Genomic DNA, 14,127 nt, shown 5'->3' with positions numbered 1-14,127 from the left:
CCTACATTATAAACTTTCAGTTGTAGGCTAGGTTGTAGAATGCTCATGATGGGTTTAGGGCATATTCGAGTAGCCTAAACCTATCGATGATACGTTGAGCTGGGTGAATGGAATATAAATGACAGTCATCCAATATGCTGTCATAGAAATAAGGCCATGCTCATTAAAAAATCGTCTTCCCTAATCTTAATTCGGCACCGACTGTCACATACAGTACATCAATATTGCGAATGCACCACTCTTAAAACATTTTAAATTGTTGTGTTCAATAGGTGATGGAGAGTGGAGACAATTTCGACAATTTATGACTGCCATTATTCAAGAAGGCAAAACTGCTTTTATAATTGGGAGCAAAACTTGAGCGGTGGCAGAGAGATAGTGTTTTAGTGATTTATAGGGTGCATGTGGTGGTAAAAATAAACAATGTAGGTAGAGCTACAAATTAGCACCGCAAAGACAGAAAAACCCACCCACCTTTGGTCAGCTAAGTGGCTGCACTGCCCCCTCGCCTCGTAAAATTATCAACCATTAAAATTACAATAATTTCCATTAAAAGAACGTCACAACTACGGTCCCCACTCTGAATTTTTAAAAGTTATTCATAAATGAGCTAACGAGGTTCCTAAACTATGAGAACATTTGAAAACATGGGAATAAGAACTTAAAAATCTTAGCTCACCTAGTAAAAGTCTCTTAAATAAGTCCTTTGAAATAAATGCATCAGACGGGCGTAGTTTTGCGAGTTCCTACTATCCAGTTGTACTCCTTTGTGAGTCTTTGGCGATGGGAAGAGAGAGCGAGAGCAGGACCCTGCTGATGTCACCGCGAGGGAGGGGCGTGGATCAGAGTAGTTGCATATGGATATGATGTAATTTTAGGAGTTTCAGATTACTTTTCTCTGTACTACACTTTAATGTAAAGAAAAAATCTAATAGACTGGCATACTACTCTCATTCTCATCATACTACACTATTTGAAAATACCACATAAGAGATTTGTAAGGTCAATAGGCATATAGTTCTCATAAACAGACCCTTTGGATGTCAAAATCAGATGTGTGAAGTAGGCCTTCATCAGGAGCTAAAGCCTATCTATGACTGGTCTTGGTAATGGCTGGTTGCATTTTATTCTCAGTGTATCACACCATCCAACCAATCTATTTTATGCCTGAGAGGAGAAAAAACAGGTTCTTGGAAGTTTGAAGTAATTCCATTAGATGACATACTTTATTTGTTTGCAGTGTAGGCTAGGATATTGTTTATTGCCTATTCTGGGTTAATGGGGAGGTGGGGGTGAGGATAACTGGAAGGAAGGGTAGCCTACCCATGGCCGGATTACCGAACGGGCATGCAGGGCCCTTGCCAGAGGTCCCCCAACCTCCAGGGGGCCCCCAACCTGTGTCTGACGGACAAGGGAGGTGATAAAGCCTGTTGCATGCTTCCCAGTCGAAACAGTTTGCGCATATACAGTATTATGACCACATTTTGTGACTTTTTTGTTCGTTTTGGTTTCGGCAGGGTTTTCTTCCCGCTGTTTGCGCACGCCTCATTTTTTCTTGAGGCAAGTCGAAGTTCGGTAGCCGAAGTCTACGCCCCTCCGTTGGTGATTGGTCAACAGTACTACTCCTAGTAGGAGTGGGAACTATGGACCGGATTCTTCAATAAAGTGTTTGTTGTCATTCAACGAGAGACAACTAATTTTCATGGCCATTTTGCACTTGATAAATACTGCACCAAACATCTTAGTTAGATGTAAAATTGTGCAACTAAGACCTCCTTGTAAAAACTGTCAAAATGAATTGCAGATTGCTTGATTTATCGTCAGGCTAATTTGAGGAAGTGTTGGTGCTTTCAAGACAACTGGGAACTCTGATTTTTTTTTTTTGTCAAATCATGACAGCGCTGATTTTCAGGTTGGAAAGTCAGAGCTATAGAAAGATCCCAGAGTTTTTGACTTGGAACTCCGAGTTGGATGACTGTTCAAAACGAATTTTCCCAGCTCGTTTTTTTCAGAGTTCCAAATTGTCTTGAACGCACTGAAGTCGGAAGTTGGAGATTTCCGAGTTCTGAGTTCCCAGTTGTTTTGAACACAGCATGTATACTGGCTATGTTGTTGCTACTTTGTCTCAAGAGGGACAAACAGTAATATTGCCAATTTTTTCTTGATTTTCAAGCGAAGATCTTTTAAGGGAGTATAAGGCACAGACGTTTGCTTTGCCTAACCGAGTTCTGCTTGGAGCAAACCAAACCTAGCATATGGGCGTCTTTAAAGGTCCAATGCTTAACTCAATATCAAATAATTTCTGGGTAACAATGAAGTATCTTACTGTGATTGTTTTAAATTAAAATAGTACAAAAAAAAGAAAAAATGCAAGCAAGAATTTTGCAAACATTTTACTAGGACTGTCTGGGAGTGGTCTGAGTGCGGAGGGGAAAACTGAAAACTAGCTTTTATTGGCAGAGAGATTTAGAAATCTCTTTCGTTTTGGTCTATTAACTAATTGATGTCACCAGGGAGGCCAAAACTCCATCCCACCAAAACAGGCTGAAATTTCAGGTGGTCTTTTCAAACAGCTCTTACACTAAAACGGCATTATCATCATTTTCACAATTTCACAGTATTATTCCAACCTCATAGTGTGGAAATATATATAAAACACAGGAAAATCACTATTTTGACTGCATTGGGCCTTTAAAGGCTGTCACATGCGTCCCAGTCAAAATGTGTTGTGCTGGTTCACTCAGTCCCCTCCTGTACTCTCTGTTCACCCATGACTGCATGGCCAGGCACGACTCCAACACCATCATTAAGTTTGCAGACGACACAACAGTGTTAGGCCTGATCACAGACAACGATGAGACAGCCTATAGGGAGGAGGTCAGAGACCTGGCCGTGTGGTGCCAGGACAACAACCTCTCCCTCAACGTGACCAAGACAAAGGAGATGATTGTGGACTACAGGAAAAAAAAAGAGGACTGAGCACGCCCCCATTCTCATCGACGGGGCTGTAGTGGAACAGGTTGAGAGCTTCAAGTTCCTTGGTGTCCACATCACCAACAAACTATCATGGTCCAAACACACCAAGACAGTCGTGAAGAGGGCACGACAAAGCCTATTCCCCCTCAGGAGACTGAAAAGATTTGGCATGGGTCCTCAGATCCTCAAAAAATTCTACAGCTGCACCATCGAGAGCATCCTGACTGGTTGCATCACCGCCTGGTATGGCAACTGCTTGGCCTCCGACCGCAAGGCACTACAGAGGGTAGTGCGTACAGCCCAGTACATCACTGGGGCCAAGCTTCCTGCCATCCAGGACCTCTATACCAGGCGGTGTCAGAGGAAGGCCCTCAAAATTGTCAAAGACTCCAGCCACCCTAGTCATAGACTGTTCTCCCTGCTACCGCACGGCAAGCGGTACCGGAGTGCCAAGTCTAGGTCCAAAATACTTCTCAACAGCTTTTACCCCCAAGCCATAAGACTCCTGAACAGCTAATCATGGCTACCCGGACTATTTGCACTGCCCCCCCACCCCATCCTTTTTACGCTGCTGCTACTCTGTTAATTATTTATGCATAGTCACTTTAACTCTACCCACATGTACATATTACTTCAATTATCTCAACTAGCCGGTGCCCCCGCACATTGACTCTGCACCGGTACCCCCCTGTATATATAGCCTCCCTACTGTTATTTTATTTTACTTCTGCTCTTTTTTTCTCAACACTTTTTTTGTTGTTGTTTTATTTTTACTTTTTTTGTTAAAATAAATGCACTGTTGGTTAAGGGCTGTAAGTAAGCATTTCACTGTAATGTCTGCACCTGTTGTATTCGGCGCATGTGACCAATAAAATTTGATTTGATTTGATTTGATATACAATATTATGACAAGATTTTGTGATTTTTTTGTGTCGTTTTTGTGTTTTCATCTGTTCGCGCAGACAAAAAAATGTCATGAGGCAAGTCGAAGTTCGGTAGCCAAAGCCTACGCCCCTTCGTCTGTGATTGGTCAACAATGCCACTCCTAGTAGGAGTGGGAACTATGGACGGGATTCTTCAATGACGTGTTTGTTGTCATTCAACGACAGACGACTAGTTTTCATGCACATTTTTTCACTTCTTAGCTGGATGTAAAATGTTGCGACCAAGACCTCCTTGGCAAAAACGTCAAAAATGAATTGCAGATTTCTTGATTTATCTTAGATTAATTTAGACTATTTTGAGGAAGTGTACTGGCTGTACTACTGGTTGCTACGGTGTCTCAAGAGGGACAAACAACACTAATACTGCCTTTCTTTCTCGTTTTGCAAGCGAAGGCCTTTTTGGGAGTATGCAAGCACAGACATTTGCTTATGCCTAGGAGTAAACAGAATCTATATGCAGATGCCTTAAGCCTATATGGTTTGCAAAACCAATGTGACATGTAGGCTAATCAACTAGACATTAGCAGCATATCATATCATATCATAAGAATTGCTAAAAATTGCGTCTGTTCCACCTCCGACAGGGGAAGAGGAGCGCACAGGAGTTCGCACTGGAGTTCCGGACGCTAGCGGCGGATGCGGGGTGGAATGAGAGGGCCCTCATCGACCAGTACCGGTGTAGCCTATGAGAGGACGTTCGTCGTGAGCTGGCCTGCAGGGACACCAACCTATCATTCGACCAGTTGGTGGACATCTCCATACGTCTCAACACCCTGCTGGCTACCCGCGGACGTCCCGAGTGGGGGCAGACCATTCCACCCTCCAGCACCTCCGAGCCGATTCCCATGGAGCTCGGGGGTGCTGGCGCTAGAGAGAGGAGGAGAGAGAACCCGAGGGGGGCCACCCCCTGCACCAACTGTGGCCGTGGAGGACACACCGCGGCCAGGTGCTGGGGAGGGTCTCCTGGGAGAGGGGACAACAGGTCACGCACTGGGGAGTCATTTCAGGTGAGTAGGCGCCCCACTTACCCAGAGCTTTCTGTTGGTCACATGAGTATTCCTGTGAGATTTCCACAGGTGGCACCTCATTCCCAGCATAAGGCGCTAGTAGATTCAGGCGCAGCTGGGAATTTTATTGATCGGGCATTTTGTTATAGGTTAGGAATTCCCCTTCGGCCGGTAGAAGCCCCCTTTCCTGTCCACGCCTTAGACAGCCGGCCGTTGGGGTCGGGGCTGATCAGAGAAGTCACAGCACCACTTACTATGACGACGCAGGGGGGTCATGAGGAGATCATTCAGTTTTATCTGATTGACTCTCCTGCGTACCCCGTGGTGTTGGGGCTTCCCTGGTTAAGCACCCATGATCCTACCATTGCGTGGCAACAGAGGGCTCTTATGGAGTGGTCTGCCCAGTGTGTAGGGAGATGTCTAGGTGTTTCCTTAGGGGCGACCTCGGTTGAGAGTCCGAACCAAGTGCCCGCAATGCGCATTCCCCCTGAGTATGAGGACTTAGCACTCGTGTTCAGCAAAACGAGGGCAACACGGCTACCACCTCATAGACAGGGGGACTGTGCGATAAATCTCCAAACAGGAGCGGCTCTTCCGCGGAGCCGTGTGTATCCCCTGTCTCAAGAGGAGACAGCGGCTATGGAGACTTACATAGCCGAGTCCTTGGCACAGGGATACATACGGTCCTCCACTTCCCCGGTTTCCTCGAGTTTCTTCTTTGTGAAGAAGAAGGACGGGGGTTTGCGCCCGTGTATTGATTACAGTAGTCTCAATCAGATCACGGTTAAGTACAGTTACCCTCTTCCACTGATTGCGACTATGACGGAGTCATTACGCGGAGCGCAGTTCTTCACAAAGTTGGATCTCAGGAGCGCGTACAATCTGGTGCGCATTAGGGAGGGGGATGAATGGAAAACGGCATTTAGCACCACCTCGGGTCATTACGAGTATCTCGTCATGCCATACGGGCTAATGAATGCTCCTTCAGTCTTCCAATCCTTTGTTGACGAGATTTTCCGGGACATGCATGGGCAGGGTGTGGTAGTGTACATCGACGACATCCTAGTGTACTCTTCTACACGAGCCGAGCATGTAGCCCTGGTGCGCCGAGTGTTGAGAAGACTGTTGGAGCATGACTTGTATGTCAAGGCAGAGAAATGCCTGTTCTTCCAGGAGTCCGTCTCCTTTTTGGGTTATCGGTTGTCCGCGTCTGGTGTGGAGATAGAGGTAGACCGTGTGTCGGCCGTGCGTAATTGGCAAACTCCAACCACTGTAAAAGAGGTGCAGCAGTTCTTGGGTTTTGCTAATTACTACCGGAGGTTTATTCGGGGCTTTGGACAGGTTGCAGCTCCCATTACGTCCCTGCTAAAGGGGGGTCCGGTTCGTCTGCAGTGGTCAGCTGAGGCGGACAGGGCATTTGTCAAACTGAAGAACCTGTTCACCTCGGCCCCGGTGCTGGCGCATCCGGATCCCTCTTTACCATTCCAAGTAGAGGTAGACGCGTCCGAGACCGGTATTGGGGCAGTCCTGTCACAACGGTCCGGCACGCCACCTAAGCTCCGCCCCTGTGCGTTCTACTCTAAGAAACTCAGCTCGGCGGAGCGCAATTATGACGTTGGGGACAGGGAGCTGTTAGCTGTAGTCCAGGCCCTAAAGGTGTGGAGACATTGGCTTGAGGTGGCTCAACACCCTTTCCTCATTCTGACCGATCACCGTAACCTGGAGTACATCCGGGCAGCTAGGAGATTGAACCCTCGTCAGGCTAGGTGGAACATGTTCCTGACCCGGTTTGTTTTTAAGATCACATTCATCCCAGGGTCCCAGAACGGTAAGGCAGACGCCCTGTCCCGGCGGTATGACACGGAGGAGAGGTCCATTGAGCCCACTTCCATACTGCCGGAGTCTTGTCTGGTGGCTCCGGTGGTATGGGAGGTCGATGCGGAAATCGAGCGGGCACTGCGTGCCGACCCTACTCCCCCCGAGTGTCCTGTAGGGCGGAAGTACGTTCCGCTCGAGGTTCGTGATCGTCTTATTTATTGGGCTCATACATCACCCTCCTCTGGACATCCAGGTATTGGCCGGACAGTGCACTGCCTTAGCGTGAAATACTGGTGGCCAACGTTAGCTAAGGATGTGAGGGTCTATGTCTCCTCCTGCTCGGTGTGCGCCCAGTGTAAGGCGCCTAGACATTTGCCCAGGGGTAAGTTACATCCCCTGCCCGTTCCACAACGACCATGGTCCCACCTCTCGGTGGATTTTGTGACCGACCTACCCCCTTCCCAGGGGAATACCACCATTTTGGTCGTTGTGGATCGGTTTTCCAAGGCCTGTCGTCTCCTCCCTATGCCGGGTCTCCCTACTGCCCTACAGACCGCCGAGGCCCTATTTACCCACGTGTTCCGGCACTATGGGGTCCCCGAGGATATTGTGTCTGACCGAGGTCCCCAGTTTACCTCCAGAGTCTGGGGGGCGTTCATGGAACGCTTGGGGGTCTCGGTGAGCCTTACCACGGGGTACCACCCAGAGAGCAATGGGCAGGTTGAACGAGTCAACCAGGATGTGGGTAGGTTTTTGAGGTCCTATTGCCGGGACCGGCCGGAGGAGTGGTCCAGGTATATCCCCTGGGCAGAGATGGCCCAGAACTCTCTCCGCCACTCCTCCACCGGTTTAACACCTTTCCAGTGTGTTTTAGGGTATCAGCCGGTCCTGGCACCGTGGCACGAGAGCCAGATCGAGGCCCCTGCGGTGGACGAGTGGATTCGGCGCTTGGAGGAGACGTGGGACGCTGCCCATGTCCATCTGCAGCGGGCCATCCGTCAACAAAAGGCGAGCGCCGATCGCCACCGCAGTGAGGGACCGGTGTACGCACCGGGAGATCGAGTCTGGCTCTCGACTCGAAACCTGCCCCTCCGCCTGCCCTGCCGGAAGCTGGGTCGGCAGTTTGTGGGGCCCTTCAAAGTCCTGAGAAGATTGAACGATGTGTGTTACAGGTTACAACTGCCTATTGAGTACAAAAATATTAACCCCTCGTTCCATGTGTCTCTTCTCAGGCCGGTGGTAGCTGGCCCACTCCAAGAAGATGAGATAGGAGAGACCCCTCCGCCCCCTTTGGACATCGAGGGGGCCCCGGCGTACAGGGTCCGGACCATCTTGGACTCGAGTCGCCGGATGAGTGGTCTCCAGTATCTCGTGGAGTGGGAGGGGTACGGTCCGGAGGAACGGTGCTGGGTGCCTAGGAGGGACATCCTCGATCCATCCCTCCTGACTGAGTTCCACCGTGGGCATCCCACGCGCCCGGGTCCGCGTCCTCCTGGCCGTCCCCGAGGCCGGGGTCGGCGCACGGCTGGAGCCGCGCGTCAGGGGGGGGTACTGTCACGGTTTCGGCCGAGACTGCTCCTCCTCCTGGTTCGGGCAGGCTTCGGCGTTCGCCGTCCCCGGAGTACTAGCTGCCACCGTTGTATGTTTCGTGGTGTGATTGCTTTAGTCTGTCTTGTACACCTGTGTCTGTTTGTGTTCTGATTACGTGTCCTATAAGTTCCCTGTTTTGTATTAGTTTGATTGTGTGTTGTTGTTTGCCTGTCGTGCGGAGCTGCGTGTTTTGCGCTCTGTTAGTTTTGTTTATTGTTTTACGCATGTTGCGTAATTCCCTCGCCTCCATTTGTTTTCAAGGTCGTGTATTGTTTGTTGCACTTTGGACTAGTAAAGTCTTTTGGACGAATCCTCTGTGTCCTGCGCCTGACTCCTCCACCACATCCACATCGGTTCTTCTGACACTCGTGAGCACCACTTTAAAAACTACTGGCTGAAATGATACAAACGTTTGAGAGCATCACTTTAACATCTTAAATCAGCTGGGTCGGTTGATAGATGACGAGTTAGGGATGTGTTGAGTAATTGGCTTTGGGAGCCAGTGTCTAATCAACCAGAGAGTGGAGCCTGGCTGCCTATCTGACTCCACATCCTGAGTGACAGAACTGATATTTAAACATACAACAGCAGCAGGCATGCGGCAGCAATAAGGCAGAGATGACACTGAGCAGGAAGACACCTGATGCAGTCTGAGGCATAGATATATACTTATTCGATTTCTATGGACTGAGGGCCCAATTCAATCCAAATTCAATTCAATGAAAGCGTTTCTGGGTGGGACAACTAAGACAACTTGGCAGAGAGAGTGTGGTATTCAAGTTGATATCCAGTTGATCTTAGTCTTGTTTCACACATTAAATGTTGCATTTCAGATAAAATGATTGTCAGTTGTGTGATTGGTCTATTAGAAGTTGTGTGATTGATTAGCTAATAAAGCCATTATACCGGTAGATAACTGACACTGTTATGGGCATTTCACTGTACTTGTGGATGTGACATTAAAACGTGAAAACATCACATGCCTCAGACCATAAGCAACTGGAATAAAGGCCTCATGACTAGCAAAGCCATAAGCAATGCCTATTTATAAATATAATACATATTTACTTTTGTCTTGTGACCCTTGCAAGGAGGTGAAACTGATCAGGGGCAATGTGTGCATGGCCAGAATTACACGTAGTGGGAGCACATGTTCTGTCATGTCGTCAAAACTGGTTTATGGTTTTGCTTATGTTGGAGCATTGACTGGGTGTGTCATCACTCACTTTGACTCGGTTTTCGGTATCAGTTCTTGTCCTGCGAGTTCGTAGTCGTACTACGTTACATTAACATTAATGTAAATAATAAACATTAACATTAACATTAACGTCTACAGGTTAAAGGATTGTTTGTGTGAAATTGGTAAATTGTTGAATGACATTCCAGCCATAGCATATTCAATACCACATTTCATAGCTGAATTTGAGGACATTTTTTTTTTAAAGTGGTAAATGGTAACCATCAAAACAACTGTAAACATGGCCATTTAAAAAAAATAAACATAATTACATCTGGCATAACCTAAGAGAGGGAAACTACTGTACCACGTCTGGAAGAAAAGGTGGAAGCAGCCACACAAAGAACAGGAACACCAACCTCTCCACAGCCATTGATAAGCAACCCACATAATGCTTTTCTCAACTTCCTGCTTTACTCTAATTGAATTAGGCCATTTACAAGGTACTGTAGAATAAGATTCACACACAATACATAGCTGTACTACTGAGCAATGCAGAGTAAAACATTCCACAACCTCCAAAGGTTTCTGTACGGCTGCGTTTAGACAGGCAGCCCAATTCTGAATTTTTTTCTTCATGAATTGGTATTTTTTGACCAATCAGAAAAGTGCTGAAAAAGAGCTAATGTGAAAAAATCCAATGTGATTGGTCAAAGACCAATTAATGGAAAAATGATCAAGAATTGGGATGCCTGTCTGAACGCAGTCTCCTCTCACGTAAGTAGTCTGCGATATAGCGGACATGCTTTAAAGCAGATGATATTGGGACACTTTTCAAAATTGTAATAAAAGCAGTTATCGCTTTGCAATAAATATAAAAAATGGCCTGCCTTGAAATGCTGAAAAACAACATTAAATATTGATTGAGGAATCCCCAAGGCTTTGCTTGCCTCCCTATGGAGCAAGGAGAGAGTCAACACTTAAGAGTCCTGATTGTTCACTTCTCCTCACACAGTATGGAGTTTTAGAGGTGCTCTGAGGTTTTAGAGGTGCTCTGGAGTTTTAGAAGTGCTCTGGAGTTTTAGAGGTGCTCTGAGGTTTTAGAGGTGCTCTGAGGTTTTAGAGGTGCTCTGGAGTTTTAGAGGTGCTCTGGAGTTTTAGAGGTGCTCTGGAGTTTTAGAGGTGCTCTGGAGTTTTAGAGGTGCTCTGAGGTTTTAGAGGTGCTTTGGAGTTTTAGAGGTGCTCTGGAGTTTTAGAGGTGCTCTGAGGTTTTAGAGGTGATCTGAGGTTTTAGAGGTGATCTGAGGTTTTAGAGGTGCTCTGAGGTTTTAGAGGTGCTCTGGAGTTTTAGAGGTGCTCTGGAGTTTTAGAGGTGCTCTAAGGTTTTAGAGGTGCTTTGGAGTTTTAGAGGTGCTCTGGAGTTTTAGAGGTGCTCTGGAGTTTTAGAGGTGCTCTGGAGTTTTAGAAGTGCTCTGGAGTTCATTGGCCAATGTCAGAATATAATCTCCAAATTAATTTATCACATACCTAAAGCTCTCTTTCTCTCTCCCCCCCCACCCCCTTTCTCTCTCTCTCTCTCTCTCTCTCTCTCCCCTCCCCCTCTCACTCTCTCTCCATCTTTCTCTCTCCCTTTTTCTCTCTCTCTCCCCCCCCCCCCCCCCCTATCTATACATACATATACAGTGCTGCTTGAAAGTATGTGACCCCTACAGGGCTGGTCATTATTTTGCTATAAAACATAAAAGTAAACATATAAAATCATTATCTACACCCCAATTCATAATAAAGACATTCCAAGTAAATGACAGAAACAAAAAATATATATATTTTTATTGTTTATTTAACAAAAGTGGTTTATTTAACAGAAACTCAGATTTGATGTGTGCAAAAATATGTGAACCCCTTCAGTCAATAGCTTGTGGCACTTCAGTTAGCAGTGATAACTTGGACTAAACGTCTCCTATAGCCAGTAATCAGTCTCTGACATCTGTTTTGAGGGTTTTTTGCCCACTCCTCCTTACAGAACTCAGCCAATTGAGTGAGGTTTGAGGGGTGTCTGGCATGAACTGCCTGCGTCAGGTCCTACCACAGCATCTCGATTGGATTTAAGTCAGGACTTTGACTTGGCCAATCCAAAACACAAATCTTGGTAGATTTGCTTGAATGCTTTGGGTCGTTGTCTTGTTGGAAGACCCATTTTCGGCCCAGCTTTAGCTCCTTGACTGATGGCCTGACGTTCTGCTCAAGAATCTCCTGGTATACCTCAGAATTCATGGTTCCCTTAATGATGTGGAGTCGTCCAGGTCCAGAGGAGGAAAAGCAGCCCCAGATCTTGACATTCCCACCACCATGCTTGACTGTTGGGATAAGGTTATTTTGGTGGTAGTTAGTTTTGGGTTTTCGCCAAACATAGCGGTGTTGACTGTGACCAAAAAGGTCAATTTTGGACTCATCGGTCCAGAGAATGGACTTCCAGAAACCTTCAGGTTTGTCCAGGTGGTCTCTGGCAAAGTTAAGACGGTCAGTTTGGTTCTTTTTTGACAGCAGAGGCTTCTTCCTAGCAACCCTCCCATGAATGGCATTTCGATTCAGTGTTTTTCTTATTGTTGAAGAATGCACAGTTGAAAAAGAAAAGGAAAGCCGCACACTCTAGGAGCTCAGATGCAATAATGTAATATCCTAATAACCAACGTTTCGACAGACAAGCTGTCTTCACAGTTACCTGAGACCAGGGACGGCCTGTTCAATAGGGCGATATGGGCGACGCACTGCCAAACGGGAAAAGGAAGGGATTTTTTTTCTAATCAATTATATCACGGCAACAGTAGTTATCAGTGTTGTAATCTATACGTCTGATCTGCCACAGTGCCACACTGCCACTAAATGTCGAATCAGGCTAAAGTCGTGCTTCAAATGGCTCCACCCCCTTTTGGGGCGATTTCAGTCAGATTGAAAATCGCCCAGAACTTCTGTCATAGACTCCCATGTAAAATCTATTTTTTTCAAATTTCAGAGCCTTCAATACAATCTCAATGGGTGTCTGTGGGCTTGCACTTACGCGCTTTCGTCACATGAACGTAACTAAGAAAAGAGAGGGTAGCAGCGTCAATCAATTCACTACTACTATCAACATGGCTAGGCTTCAGTGCAACTCGGTTGTGTCTTTGAAAGAATTTCCTTTTTGTCGGCGAACAAATGAAGATAAATTGGCAACGAAACAATTAGGACCTCCCAGACCAAATTTAATAATTCAACAGGTTTCTACTAAAGGGGGGAAGTCCTACACCCGAGGATTTTCCAAAAATTGGTATGAACGAAAAACCTGGCTAGCAGGCTGCGATGTAGCTAATGCAGTTTTCTGCTACCCCTGCTTACTCATTCACCCTGAAGGCGGCACGGCAGACAGCACCGCTTGGACAGCGACTGGTGTAACCGACATGCACCATCTTTCAGAAAAGATTAAGAAACATGAGCTGTCAAAGACCCACATGGATAGCTGTTTGAGAATTTCTGCTTTGGGGAGAGTGAATATTGCCACTCAACTGGATGAGGGATACAGGCTAGCTGTCCGCCGCCACAACGATGAGGTTAGCAAGAACCGCCATATCCTCAGCCGGCTAATCCAGTGTGTGAAGTTTTGCGGCGTGTTTGAGTTAGCTTTGCGAGGCAAAGATGAAACTGAGGGCTCCACCAACCCTGGTATTTTTCTTGGACTTGTCAACTTTGTGGCACAATTAGATGAGGTGTTTGATGACCATCTTAAAAATGCTAAAAGTTTTCAAGGGCACATCAAAGACCATTCAAAACGAGCTACTGGAGTGTATGCTAGCGGTCACGAGGGAACATATTGTGGAGGAGGTGAAGTCTGCGAACTTCGTAGCTATCCAAGCTGACGAGACCACGGACGTTTCTACACAGACACAGTTGGTGCTTGTGCTGAGGTACATAGATAGCAAGCACAAAGTGCAGGAGCGATTTTTTGAGTTCCTTCCCATCTCGGAAATCAACCTCAGTCTCAATCGCCAGTGTACTTTTGGAGAGACTGAACGGTCTTTTTGCCGATGACGAGAAAGTCAAACTCATTGCGCAAGCTTACGATGGAGCCAGTGTGATGAGGGGAGAGAAGGCTGGTGTGCAGAAAAAGGTGCGTGAGCATTTCAAGAATGCCCATTACGTGCATTGCTATGCGCATCAGCTGAATTTGATCATGCAGCAAGCTACTTCTCGCATCAAAAAAGTGAACATTTTCTTTTCCGATCTGAGCGGGATTACAACTTTTTTTTCCCGGTCACCCAAACGCACCAGCATTCTTGACCAGACTGTTGCACGAAGACTGCCCAGACCTTCATCCACACGGTGGAACTTCAACAGCAGAGTCGTGAACACTGTCTACGAGAATTCGAGACGACCTAATAGAATGTTTTGAAGCCATCCGGACGGGTTCATTGGGTTCATTTGACCAGGGCACAGTGAGAGAGGCATCTGGCTACGTGAGGATGCTGCATGATGAAGATTTTATTTTTTTCCTGCGGCTTTTTCACAAAATCATGCCCCACGTCGACATTCTGTACCAGAAGCTACAGAAGAAGGACATCGATGCTGTCTTTATCAAAAG

The 14,127-nt window shown here is 46.7% G+C and overlaps 1 protein-coding gene across 1 annotated transcript in view; it reads right to left on the bottom strand.

The window, feature by feature from the left end:
• The window catches only part of LOC311129383 (SH3 domain-binding protein 4-like), a 59,676-nt gene extending 58,916 nt beyond the window's left edge, over nt 1-760 (bottom strand). Inside the window, exon 1 of the mRNA XM_084161668.1 lies at nt 680-760. The gene's annotated coding sequence lies outside the window, so the exon portion shown is untranslated. The remainder of the gene's footprint in view (nt 1-679) is intronic.
• Between the last annotated feature and the right edge of the window lie 13,367 nt (nt 761-14,127).

The sequence above is a fragment of the Coregonus lavaretus genome, assembly GCF_964263955.1.
Source record: "Coregonus lavaretus genome assembly, chromosome: 5".
In the NCBI taxonomy this organism is placed as follows: Eukaryota; Metazoa; Chordata; class Actinopteri; order Salmoniformes; family Salmonidae; genus Coregonus; species Coregonus lavaretus.
This window is presented reverse-complemented; position numbering and strand designations above follow the sequence as displayed.